Below are 14,742 nucleotides of genomic sequence, written 5' to 3'. Positions count from 1 at the left end.
AATAAAACTGCTCTTACTGAGGTGCGCTGACCTCTGTGTTGCCACATTCCTCTAATCTCATCCTAGTTACACGCTCAGCAGTGGTGGACATAGCTGACCATGCCTGAAACACCAGCCTCTCCTGAGGCTTGTATGGTGCCACACCGGACTTCAGTCAGGAAGATAGAAGCCTCCCTTCTGTATTCCACATGTGGAGATTTTTTTTATTCGTTTTGTTTTGTTTTAATAAAATGAATTGGAACGGAAGAAATTGTTGAAGCAAATCTGAGAAGCTGTTGCTGAAGATCCAGCCAATAGCACCAACCAGAGTGCTTCTGGTTTTCCTAATGTAGAGAAGGAGATCTTCCTTACCCTATTTAGTATGGCATGAAAACAGCATTTTAAATCAGTTTGGAAATTTTGGGTTCTTGAGGAAGTGGTATTGAGTCAACTGGATAGTCATATGGGGGAAAAATGAAGCAAAATTTCTGGCTTACTTTCACCAGAATAAATTCCAGATTTGGTAACCTGTGGTTTTGATTGCTTCTTTGGCACAAGTATTAGTTCGGAGAGAATTTTAAAATTCCCAAGTGATTGAGTGTTTTATTTATTTACACTTTTATTGTTATTTTACTTACTTTATTGTGTTTTTCTTAGAAATATATGTGTTTTCGATGTATTGAAGTTTTTTTGGTACCTCTTACTCTTTTTTCTTTCTAGTATTATCGGCTTGCACGTGTCAAATAATGTTTAGCTGTAATAGGGATGGATGTTTATTTGTCTTGTTTCCAGTTTTGATGGGAATTAATCTAGCTTTTCTCCATTAAACATAGCTTTTTATTTTTTTATCATATTAAGGAGGTATTCAGCTATTGTTATTTTTTTCAAGACTCAAAAAAAAATTGACACTTCTAGTTTTAGCCATGATGTAGTAATAGGGCACTGAACTTAACCTGATTCTATAAACAACTGTAAAGGTATGAAGGATGTTAGCAGGATCCAGAGTCTCACAACATAATATTCAAAGTGAGTCTAAAATTATCTTACCTACAACAAATCACAAAAATATGACCAATTCTCCAAAGAAGACAATCAATAAGTGTCAATAGCAAGATGAAGCAGACATTGGAATTTAGTAGTAGAACAGCTACCAAATTAAAACAGCTATTATGACCATTACAATTACACTCCATGATGTAAACACTCTTGAAATGAATGGGAAGATAACTATTCTCAGTAGAGAACAAAAACTGTAAAAAAAGAATGAAATAGAAATACTAGATTTTAAGAATATAATATTTGAAATTTAAAAAATCACCAAATGAGCTCAATAGCAAAGTGAAGATAACAGTGAAAAACATTAGTGAAATTGAAGATAAGCGATAGAAATGATCTCATCTGAAGAACAGAAAATAAAGATCAGAAAAAGAAAATTAGTAGGGCCTGAGGGACGTGTGGACAATATTAAAAGAGCTTACTATTTGGGTCATTGAAGTCTCAGAAGGAGAAAAAGACATTGGTGGAAAAAAATACTTGAAGTGATGATGGCCCCAAATCTCCAAATTTGGTAAAAGAAATGTTTTTACAGAGTAAAGGAATTCAGCAAAACAGAGAGTATATGCAAAGCAAACCATGCTCAGACACATCATGGTCAACCTGCTGGAACCAAAGATAATGAAGAAATTTTGAAGGCAGCCTGGAAAAATGGTAGAGGAGTAATGGTTTAAGAAGCTAAAGGCTTCTCTGCAGACACCACGATGAAACCGTAATGAAGGTGGCAAAGGAGGAAAGAACAATTGAATCAGAATTCTGTAGTTAACAAAAGTACCCTTCAGGAATGATAATGTAATAAAGGAATTCAACACTGAGGAAAAATAAGAGAATTTATTGCCAGTAGACATACTCTAAAGAAAATGCTAAAGGAAATTTTTTAGGCCGAAGGTAAATGGTATCAGAGGTAAATTTAACTTCAGAAATGAAGAAAAAGCAACAAAGAGTAACTATCAGTGATTATAATATATTATTTTCCCCTGTTGAGTAACTTAAAATATCAATGGCTGTTGAAAGCAAAAATTATAACATTGGTGGGATTTATGTAGGCATAATACATATTATAACCATAACATAGAAGAGCGAGGATAAAACAACCTTTTTGGTTGTAGGGCTTCTGTGTATTACGTAAAGTGGCTGGATATTCACTTTAGTCCACAAAAAGTTAAATAGGTATATTACAATCCTTAGTGCAACCACTATAAAATGAAAGAGAGGTATAGCCAAAAAGACAGCAACAAATAAACAGAGCAAATTCATCAAGAACCTACAGACATAAAATGAATAGTAAGGGATGTTCTGAACAACTTTGTGCCCATAAATTCATTAACTTAGATGAAATCAACCAATACCCTTTAAAGATAATATACTTCAAGAAAATAAAAAGTACCTGAAAAGTTCTATAACTTTTAGTGAAACTGCACTTGAAAACAGTTACAAACTTTCCAGTAAAGAAACCTTCAGGCCCAGGTGATTTCATTGCTGAATTCTGTCACACACTTAAGGAATAAATAATTCTAATTCTACACAATGTCTTGCCAAAAATAGAGGAAAGAACATGTCCCAGTTCATTCATTAGGCCAGCATTACCTGATACCAAAACCAGACAAATATTTTATAAGAAAATAAAACCATAGCCATTCTGTGGTAAGTTTACTAAATTGGGTCCCTTCCATCCTGAAAGGGCCAGTAATTTGTTCTCTGATTACTTCTGGGTATGGATTTGCCTTTCCAGTCTGCAGAACCTCAGCCAGCACAACTGTCTGGGGGTTACAGATACATGTTTTCTAGGGCTAGAAATCCCACAACATTTCAACCATCCAAGAGACCCAATTCATAGTGAAGGAGGTGCGGGAATGAACTCATGATCATGGGATCTACTGGTTACATCACCTGCCACATCATCCAGAAACAGGAGCCTCATAGGACACTGGAATGGCCTCCTGAAGGCACAACTGAAGCACCAATGTGGAGGCAACAGTCTGCAAAGATGGGGAGCGAGTTCATTCACTAAACCAGAAACTTCAATATGAAGCTGTGTTTGCAACAGAAATTATACATGGGACTGAGAACAAAGGAGTAGAAGTAGGAGTGGCCCCATCTGTCATCATTTCCAAAGACCTACTGGAGGACTGTATGGTTCCCAACCCTGGAACTTTGGGCTCTACTGAGTTAGAGGTCTGAGTTCCCAAAGGGAGCACACTCAGTCCAGGGGACACAGTGAGTCCCATCAAACCACAGTCTTCCGCTGTTGCCAGGTCACACTCTGGATTCCTTGTGTTCGGGAGCCAGCATGCAACTGGGGCTATTAGTTGGTTGAACTTGTGTGCATAGTCATTCTCCAAAGTCTGTCTGGATTCTGCAGGGACCAGACTGGAGAATTAAATGAACCTATTGTAGGAACAACCCTCATATCCTTTAGGGCTTTGGCAGTGGTACTAATCTTTGACATTCCCACCAGGTTGCAAGATTTTTGTTTGGTTTTTAAACAGCTTATTGAGATATAATTCACATAACATACAGTGCACCCCTCCCAAAGGGTACCATTCTGTGGTTTTTAGTATAGTCAGAGCATTGTGCAACAAAATTAACTTTTAGAACGTTTTCATTAGCCTGGGAAAAAAACCCCATACTCACCAGCTGTCACTCTCCATTTTCCCCAGCATCTGCCCCTCTTCCCAGGGAACTACCAGTCTACTTTCTGTGTCTTAGATTTCCCTTTTTGGCCATTTCATATAAATGATTTCATATAGAATGTGGTCTTTTGTGTCTGCTTTCTTTCACTTGGCATAATGTTTCCAAGGTTCAACCCTGTTATAACATGTATCAGTACTTTATTTCTTTTTATTGCCAAATAGTATTCCATTGTATGGATAACCACATTTTATATATCCATGCATCAGTTGACAGACATCTAGGTTGTTTCTGCTTTTTAACTATTATGAATAATATGTGGACATATATTTTCATTTGGAAGCATATACCTAGAAGTAGGATTGCTGGGTCGTATGAGGAATTGCTGAACTGTTTTCCAAAGTGGCTGTCCCACTTTATATTCTCACCACCAGTATATGCATTTTGACTTTTCCACATCCTTGACAGCACTTGTTATTATCTGTCTCTTTATTTCAGCCCTCCTAGTGAATGTGAAATGGCATATCATTATGGTTTTGATTTGCATTTCTCTGATGGCTAATGATGTTGAACATCTTTTCATGAGTTTATTGGTCACTTGTATATCTTCTTTGGAGAAATGTCTGTTTAGATTCTTTGCCCATTTTGTAATTGGATTATTTGTCTTTTGTTACTGAGTTGTCATAGTTCTTTGTATTTCTAGATACAAGTCCCTGTTGGACACACAATTTGCAAAAATTTTCTCCCATTCTGTGGGTTGTGTGTTTTGATTTTATTGATGGCATTCTTTGAAGCACAGAAGCTTTTAATTTTGAGGATGTTCAGTTTATTTTTTCTTTTACTGCTTGTGCTTTTGTTGTCATATCTAATCAATGTTGTTTTAGATTTATTACCTTGAGCAGAGAGAGGACAGTTTCAGAGGCCTCCACTTTGGCTTTCTTACTTTTATGGCTCTTATCCCACAAGCCATGGATTCAGGATGGTGGTAGAGGTGAGAGGCGCCAAGTTCCAGTATGTGAATCCCAATTTTACACTGGAAAACCAGGGAAATTACTACTGGGTGCATTCACAGAACCGGTGGCCTTGGTACAAGCTGAATATTAGGCAGGGCATTTCCCCAGGACACCACTAGAGAAACTTTTAGGAATTGAGCCACATCTTATGCCAGGGACAATACATGTCCCACATTCTGTTCAGGATAGGGAGCTCCTTGACAGCAGGTAAATATGGTCCGGTCTAAAAGCTGACCACACATACCATCTGGTTAGTTTAGGTCCTCTAAGAAACAGACACTTAGATGGGATTAGATACACAAGAGGTTTATTGGACAAACATTGGTGAAGGTTAATGAGGGACGACACACAGTTGGGAAGAGCCTTCTCATCATGATGCAGGCCTAACACTTGCAGGGAGGGGGTAATGGGTTGGTAAGTAGAGCCCCACATTGCAACACAGTTCTGAAAAGGTCTTATCCAAGCTGACAGAGTCTCCCAGGAAAGATTGTCTGTTAAGGAAATTCTGTGTTGGGCATGAATGACCAGGCTCTAGATCCCTGCTATGCCCAGTCTTTGGGAGTAGGCCAGGAGAACAAATGGGTAGATTTAAAGGTGCATGGTCACCAGAGGCTGTCAATCAGCTATGCAGGTTCTCTTGAAAGAGATCTAGGAGGCTCAACTCTGGCTGATAGAATTGTGATACTTAAGGGTGCATACTGTAATCCTCAGAGTGGCCACTAAAAATTAAAAGGTAAAATTATAGGTAAAATGCCAGTAAAGGAAAGAAAATGGAATACCAAGAAATACTTGATTAATAATTTTTTAAAAAGATAAAAGGAAATAAAGATAAATAGAATAGAAATAGAAAGATGATTGTCATAAAGCCAGCCATCTCAGTAAGTACCCCCCAAAAGTAAGATTCAACAATATGCTCTTAATAGTGGACACACATTGAATATAAAGACACAGACAGGTACAGAAAAAGATATATCATTTCAGCACAAAGCCAAAAAAAAAAAAACAAAACAAAACCCCACCCCACCCCCCAAAAAAAATCCTGGTAAGGGTGTATTAACATTACATAAGTAGACTTTAGGATGAAACGTATTACTAGAGATAAAGAAGGACATTTCAGAAACATAAAAAGGCTTAGTCATCAGGGAGACACACCAGATAAAAGAGCTTCAAAATTATAAAGCAAAAATTGACAGATATAGGGAGATAAATTCAGAATAGTTGAAGATGTTATCACTCCTCTCTCAATAGTAAAATAACTGGACAAAAATATCGGTAAAGACATAAAAGCTTTGAGCAACACTATCAATCAACCCTCTTGGCGTGTATAGAAGACTACAGCTAACATCTGAAGAATATACATTCTTTTTATATGCCTATGGGACATTCACCAAGATGGGCCATATATTGGGCCATAGAACAAGTCTGAATACATTTAGAAGGCTTAAGATTCAACGTGTTCTCTGAAAATAGAATTCAGTAATACAAATGTATCTGGGAAATCCACAAATATTTGGAAATTAAGCAACATTTTTTAAAAGATTTTATTTATTTAATTGACAGAGCAAAAGCTGGGGTGGGGGGCGGGCAGCAGAAGAGATAAGGGGAAGCAGGCTCCATGCTGAGCAGGGACCCTGAGGCAGGACTCCATCCTGAGACCCTGGGATCATGACCTGAGCTGAAGGCAGACACTTAACTGAGCCACCTAAGTGGCCCAGGCAACAGATTTTAAATAAGCTATGGATCAAATAGGAAATCAGAAGGAAAATTACAAGGCGTTTTAACTGATTATTCAAGTGTAACATTATCAGATTATGGGATGAGCTAATTCAGTGCTTGGAAACAAATTTATACATTTAAGTGCTTATGTACAAAAGAAAAAAGATTTAAAGTCAGTGATCTAAGTCTGTCTTAGAAAAAAAAAGGTAGAGGGAAAGAAATAAGAATAGAAATCAATGAAATAGAAAATGGATAAAAAGTCAAGAAAATAAAGGAAACCAAAGGTGGTTCTTTGAAAAGATTAATAAAATTGATATGCTATAGGTAGCACAAAAAAAGAGAGAAAACACAAATGACCACTATCAAGAATGAAAGGCACAGAGGTGCCTGGGTGGCTCAGTTGGTTAAGTGACTGACTCTTGGTTTCAGCTCAGGTCATGAGCTCGAGCCCCACCTCATTCTCCCAGTTCAGCTGGGAGTCTGCTTGAGATTCTTTCTTCCTCTCCCTCTGTCCCTTCCCCCACTCCCTCTCTCTCCCTTTAAAATAAATAAATAAATCCTTAAAAACAGAATGGAAGTTACATCCCACAGACAATAGTAATAAAATATAGACAACTTTATGGCAACAATTTTAACTTAGCTAAAATGAACAAATTCTTTAAAAGCCAAAAATCTATCAAAGGCAGTATGAGTAGAAAGAGAAAATATGGATATCTCTTAGAGGAATTTAAATCATAATTAAAATTCAGAATTTTTTAAAATTTAAAATTGGAATTAAAGATCTCATTATTTTTGATGATCTTGATTTCCTTCTAGGAAAGGTTCTTGAAAATAGGTACTACTTTTGAATTACAGATGTTAACACAAAAATAAGAAAGAAGGCCATTTGTAAATGATAGTGTAGCTTAGTGTCTTTTACTGTCTTTTACTCATTATTTCTTTTACCATAATTACACTATTACCAAATGTTCTAGCCAGCGTTGCTTTACTCTGGGATCATAGGCTGCACATTTGTTTCCATCAGAACTTTGCAAATTTATTGCAACAACAACTAGATAAATCTGTGTTTAGATCAATGCTAATTCATCACAGCTAGAATAGAACTGAAAACACATGGTGATTTAGTATTTTCTGTACAAAGGACACTATTATGTGTGGTCCCCTATTTTCCTCTTTGTCATTTATATCATTATTTATACATAGAACAAAATGTTTTTAATTGAATGTATTCACATAAAATATCTATAGAGATAATATATTACAGTCAAAACTTGGTTTTTGGGCATTTAACCAAGTGGAAATTGTGGCCAAAAGTTGAAGGGAGCCTTTATGTCTTTGAGAAAACATGAAGCTCAAAGAAAGTTTTTGCAGAGAACTGTTATTGGTAGATTAACAAACAGGAAAGACTCCAAATTAAAATTAATGCTTCCTAGAAAATTATAGTAAAATCTGCATTTACAGTTAGTTGCTCAGATGAGACTAAGGGAGGCAAGTTATGGGAAGGAAGACAGACTGTGAATGAGCAGTTCCTGAGCATCTGGAAAGACAGTTCACTCCATTCCTCATATTTCTTTGGTGCTTGGTTTCTATCCTTAGTAGTCATATGCAGCACATTATATAGTGGACCCTTGAACAACACAGGTTTGAACTCCATGGGTCCACTTACATGCAGAATTTTTTTATAAATATGGTATAGTACTATAAATGTATTTCTCTTCCTTATGATTTTCTTTTTTTTAATATTTTATTTATTTATTTGACAAAGATCACAAGCAGGCAGAGAGGCAGGCAGAGAGAGAGAGGGAAGCAGGCTCCCTGCTGAGCAGAGAACCTGATGTGGGGCTCCATCCCAGGATCCTGGGATCGTGACCTGAGCCAGAGGCAGAAGCTTTAACGCGCTGAGCTACCCAGGCACCCCTCCTTATGATTTTCTTAGTAACGTTTTCATTCCTTCAACTTTTTTTTTTTGAGATTTTATTTATTTATTTGACAGACAGAGACAGTGAGAGAAGGAACACAAGCAGGCAGACTGGAGAGGGAGAAGCAGCCTTCACGCAGAGCAGGGAGCCCTATGTGGGACTTTCAATCCCAGGACCCTGGAGTATTGACCTGAGTCGAAGGCAGACGCGTAACGACTGAGCCACCCAGGTGTCCCTTTCCCTCAGTTTCTTTTAAGAATACAGTATTTAGGGGTGCCTGGGTGGCTCAGTGGGTTAGGGCTCTGCCTTCGGCTCAGGTCATGATCCCAGGGTCCTGGGATCGAGCCCCGCATCGGGCTCTCTGCCTGGCAGGGAGCCTGCTTCCTCCTCTCTCTCTCTCTCTGCCTGCCTCTCTGCCTACTTGTGACCTCGCTCTGTCAAATAAATAAATAAAATCTTTAAAAAAAAAAAAAAAGAATATAGTATTTAATATATATAACATACACAGTAAACAACAAGTACATTTATTACCTTGATTTATGTTTATGTTGTCCGTAAGACTTCTGGTCAACAGTAGGCCATCAGCAGTTAAGTTTTAGGGGAGTCAAAAGTTATACACTGATTTTCAACTGCACCCCTAACCTTCAAGTTGTTCAAGGGCCAGTTGCATTAACATAATGTGTATATGTTCACACATATGTTCTGTAGGGAAACGTGGATCTCAAAATGTGGGAACACAGGGTCCTTTCTGTTGTGCGTACTGCACCGTACTGGGTGAACTCTCTGTCTTTTTGAGTCTGAGGAGTCCCTTTCTGAGCATATTACTTATTTGTCAGAGTGTCCTTTTCAATGTAGTAAAATTTTCTTCTTTTCTACCTGCCTAGTAGAGACCCTGGTTCTGGAAATTCTGACAAATTAAAAAATTGTACATATTTCATATATAATTATATTATATATACATATATAAAATAACTATTATATATATTTTTAAGAGAAATAAAAATCACCCGTAATTTAATTACCATAAAACCATCACTGTGCAGTCTTCTGGTATTCTTTCCTATGTGTTTTTCATCCATATATTTATTCTCCTCCACCTCTACAAACGCACAAAAAATTGGTGTGATGGTTCTCTGTATTTGTTTCCAGGCACTTTCTGATGCTTGCTAATGAGATGGGCACAGTCCCTCAACAAAGCTCACTGTCTCCTATGGACCCCCATGAACATGTCAAAATAAATGCCGGTGTACTGAGCATTATGAAAGGGGAAACACCAGATGCTATGGAGCGAATATCAGAGAGATACTATGAATTTAGGGTATAAGGCCAGGTTGATAATAGGGAATTTAGCCCCTCTGAGGAGGTGTACCATTTAGGATGCTCTTGGGTTCAAGTAATAGACTTGAAGTAACAACTAATACCAGCTTAAACAATAAGCACATTTATCATCTCTAAGCGTAAGAGTCAGACCTAGAGGAATGGGGGTAACCACAGCAGCTGAGCAGAGTCATGTATGGTCCAGCCTCTCTGGGGTTCTCTTGGCGTTCTGTCCAGGTGACAGAATGCTTGCAGCAGTTCCGAAAGTCACAGAGTCACACAATAATGTCCATAGGTAGAAGAAGGAGAGTTCTCCCCCATGTGTCTCTTTGAAAAAGGGAAGCATCCTTTCCAAAATTTCTCCCAGGAGACATTGATTCTTATCTCTTGGGCTGGAATTGTGTCATGTACAATTTCTAACCCCATTTTTGGTAAGGGGAATGGAATTACGAGGCTTAGAAGAATCAAGATTCAGCCCCTGGGGGCAGAGAGTGACCATCTATCCCTGACACATATTGTCATCCACTATTTGAATAAAAATAGAATTCTGTTAGCTAGGAAGAAGTGGGGGACCCCCCTTAATAAAGCACTAAGTAAATTATGGTACAGCCATATAGTGAAATCCTCATTAGCTATTTGAAAAGAGACAGATGTATATGTATTAATAGAGCATTAGTTTCAAATTGTACTGATGGAGGAGCAAAGGCACAGAACATTGTATGTATATGATGTACCTATTTGTGTAAAAACAGAAACAAAAAATGCTTTCTCATATGCTGGTATTTGCATAAAATACTTCTGGAAGGACCTAAGAAACTCCAGTATTTTCTCTGAGGACAAGGATAAGAGAGAGATTTATCATTCATCGTGTATCTTTTTTACTGTTTGGATTCCCCCCCACCATGGCTATGTATCTATAATTTATTTTTATATTTGTTAATGAAAATAACTATATAGAGAAATCATGTAAATAAAAATGCAAAGATACTTTCAATTTATATAATGCTTTATTCTTATAAAATTATCTTTCTGGGGCACCTGGATGACTCAGTCAATTAAGTGTCTGACTCTTGATTTCGGCTCAAGTTATGATCTCAGGGTTGTGAGACTGAGCCCTGTGTCGAGCTCCACGCTGGGCATGAGCCTGATTAAGATTCTTTCTCTCTTTTTCCCTCTGTCCTCCCACCCCCTCTCATACGCTCGCTCTTAAAATAAATAAATAAACAAAAATACCATTAACATTTACACATCCATTTAATTTTTACAGTTTTATTTTAAAATGTACTTGCAACATATGTCCACACAAAAACTTGTACGTGAATGTTCTTAGCACCATTAATCATTACAGTCAAAAAGTAGAAACAACCCCGATGTCTTGCCAACAGATGAATGGATACATAAAATGGGGTTTATACATACAACGGGATATTTTTTATCTCTAAGAAGAAATGAAGTACTGATACCAGCTACAACATGGGTGAACCACAAAAAAGTAGCAAGAAGCCAATTACAAAAGACCACATGTTATACGATTATATTAAATGTCTGGAATAGATCAATCAATAGAGACAAAAAGTAAATTGGAAGTTGCTTGAGACTGGTGAGGTTGAGGGGAAATTAGGAGGAACTGCTAAAGGGCATGGGGTTTCTTTCTAAGGTGATGAAAATGTTCTAAGATTGTGACAGTAGTTGCATACTCTATGAAAATACTAAAAACTGTTAAATTGTACACTTTCAGTGGGTCAGTCATATGGCATGTGAACTATACTATATCTCAATAAAGCTACTTTCTGATATGTACCTGCATTGTTGTTTTTTTTTTTTTTCTGCATCCACCAGCAAAATTTCCAGGAACATTACTTCAGATTCTTTATGGACATTATAGAATAAATTGACATTTATATATATTATATATTCTATAATTCTAATTATATATTCTATAATTATAGAATAAATTGACACTTTGTTCTTCTTTGAACATTTAGTTAGTCCTCTGGCAATTTTTTTTCTCTAGTATTTTGTGCATTTATAGACTTACATGCTTATTTTTTTTTCCAAAAATTCTATCACCAACATTTTAGTTTTTGTTTCTTCTGCTTTCACCTTCCCTATAAATACGACCCTATAAACTCTTTTTGTGTGTGTGACCATAGCTTTACTCCTATTTTTAATACATGTTTAAGATTATCTCGTTAAAAAATTCACACATAGCTTAAAGCGGAGATAGTATAAAGGGGCTTATCATGGGAAATGACAGACTCTAGTGCTCCACTTCCCCCTTTCTATTCCTGTTTCCCAGGAAAAAACACTTTTTAACTGTTCCTGTTTGTTATTCTGGCCATTATTCCCATATTGCTGAATAAGCTCACACATCCCAAACTGCCTTCAAGCTAGGACAGATAAGTAAATAGCCAGCTTACGTTTGGCCAATGGTTTGGCCACTCATGGGGCTCTAGGTTGAAAATAATTTTTCCTTAGGAACTTGAAGGCATGACTTCATGGTAACATTGCTGAGCATCCTGTTGCTGTTGAGAAGTCTGATTCTTGTTCTTTTGGGTTTCTTTTCTCTTTCTCTGAAATGTTTCATAATTATCCTAGTGTTTTAAAATTTCACAGTGATGTGCCTTATGTGTACAGTTTTAAATTCCTTGTGTTGGGCCTTTGGTAAGCATTTCAATTTAAAGACTGTTTCCCTTCAGCTCTGAAGATTTGTGTAAGTAATTTCTGTAATAATTTTCTTTCCTCCGTATTATCATTTGAGGATTCCAGCTGGTTGGATGCATAACCGACTGAGCCACCCAGGCACCTCTAGCAAACTTTTTAAAAAGAGACAGATAGGAAATACTTTAGGTTTATGGACCTGGAGGCAAAAATTGAGGCTATTATGTAGCTACTTATATATCCATTTAAAATGTAGTCATTTTAAGTTTTTTTTAAAAATTCTTATCTCATGGGCTGTTTTTTAAAAAAAAAGAAGCAGGTGGCTGGCTGGATTTGACCTACAGCCAGAGTTTTCTCAACTTCTACTTTAGGGCATTAGGGTTCCCTTCTTTCACTGAATTCTGAGGATTCAGAAAATCCTCTTTTTTACTTTCTCTCATACTTTCCTCAACTTAGCTTTTTGTTCTACATTTTGAGATTTTTTTTTCAAATTTACCTTAAGCTGTTTATATTTGAATTCAACAGTCATTTTTACTTCTAATGCTTCTTTGTTCTCTAGTTGTTCCCTTTTTATACTATCCTGTTTTTGCTTTATGGATTCAAAACTTTCCTAAATATTTCTCCTTACAGGTTTTTTTTTTTTAAGTGTTTTCTTTTGTTCCGTAAATCATCTGTTTTTTTTCCTTTAAGCACAGTTTTTGTGTTCATACATCTGTGACCTCTGATAATCTAATCATACTTAACAGTGATACAATAGAAAAATCACCTGTTCCTCCACGCTACATTTTTAGTGTCCATTTATGTTTTATATATTAAAACTGGTGGTTGCATTTTTGTAAAACCTCTAGCTGAAATCAGATGCAAAGAGAAACTCTCTGATGATGCGTGTGTGTCTGTGTGTGGACCACCCAGAGGTGCGGTGCTACACGAGCATTCTCTCATTGGGATCATGGCATTGCTTTGAGTTCCCAGCCTCTTCTGCGCTGCTTACTGCCTTCATCCCTACTTCATCTGTCTGATGGGGAGTTGTTGAAATAGCCCACTTGCTGATGATCCTCATACTATCTTTGCTGTACTGGTTTTACACCTCTTACAGACTCCTTTACTATTACTTCAATGGGATCTCAGGAAGGAGAGGATAAATATTCATGTTCAAGCTGCTGTTTTGAATTAGTATTCTCACCACATGTGTTAAAGTGTATTGTTGCATTTATTGTGTGCCTCTCATAAACAGGAAACAACATGGTAAGTCTCTTACGGTGTTTGTAATTCAGTGGAGAAATAGCACATATTCCCTATTAACTTCGATAAAAGGAAGATAGTAGTCAGTGTTGTAATAAGCTGAAGACAGAGGAGTCGAAGTGACTGGGGAGGTAAGGCTTTAAGGAGAAGCTGACATCTGAACTAAGGCTTGAACATAAAGCAGAGAAGGTGTTTCAAGGGGAGAGACCTTAGCATGTACTGAAGTACAGGTCCAAAGTCCAGTGAGTGGCGAGTCTTCTTTTCCTAATGTGATTAGAATGTAGTATGTATGTATATTTGGGTTGGCAGGGGGACTCTTGTAAGAGATGAGGCTGGAAAGGCAAACTGGACTCAGATCATGAAGGATCATTCCATGCTACATCATTGGGATGTCCTTCTTTAGGCCGTTGGGAATGACTTTTGAGTAAGGCAGTAAAGATGGCCTGAACAGTCTTTTAGGTAAATCAATCCAGTTATAGTAGGAAAGATTAAATTTAAAAGACACAATAGTTGGGGTAGCGAATCCTGTTAGGAAGATTAATTAAATGCTAAACCAGGACAGCAGAGGCCTGATTAGAACAGATATTCTACCTATTTTCTTAGCAATATTTGTCAAACTTCTACTGTGTCTGCCAGGTACTTTGACAGACCTTGAGACTTTTGATTTTTTTTTCCCTCAAAATGTTTTTTATGGTCTTTCCTCCCTTCGTATTCTCACTGGGACCATCTTGGGCAAAGCTCTCATACACACTTCATGCTCGAGTCCCTAGAGCCACAGTCTCTATGGACTCCAGGGTTTCTCTCCAGCCTAATTTGTTTTGTGTATCATTGACAAAATAATATTTATGTATGACCTACATCATGTCGTTTTTCCTTTAAAAGCTTCATTTTCTTCCCTACCAGCCAAGTCATAACTCCTTTTCTGGATTTCAGTACCCTCAGCCTGGCTCTAGCCTAAAATGCAAAATTTTGCCATTTTCTAATACAAAAATGTTATCAGTTTCATGTCCTTAGAGCATGCTCATTCTGCCCCCATGTCTCTCCTCATGTAATCTCCTTGCTGGGAAATATTCTCTGTATTGTCTTCAAATTCTTCCATTGTTAAGTTTCAGCTCAAAGTTCATCCCCTCCCCAAATTCCTCTATTTCTTCTTAGAAAAGATGATTGTCTTAGACCGCTTTTCTCTTTCCATGGTGTCTCATCCTTGACTG

The 14,742-nt window shown here is 37.2% G+C and overlaps 1 protein-coding gene across 1 annotated transcript in view; it reads left to right on the top strand.

Annotated features, from left to right (window-relative positions):
* The window catches only part of NEDD4 (NEDD4 E3 ubiquitin protein ligase), a 120,402-nt gene that overhangs the window by 25,906 nt on the left and 79,754 nt on the right, over nucleotides 1–14,742 (top strand). The window lies entirely within an intron of this gene.

Source organism: Martes martes, assembly GCF_963455335.1.
Source record: "Martes martes genome assembly, chromosome: 7".
Classification (NCBI taxonomy): domain Eukaryota; kingdom Metazoa; phylum Chordata; class Mammalia; order Carnivora; family Mustelidae; genus Martes; species Martes martes.
The sequence above is the reverse complement of the archived record's forward strand: the minus strand, read 5'-3'. Positions and strand labels throughout refer to the sequence as shown.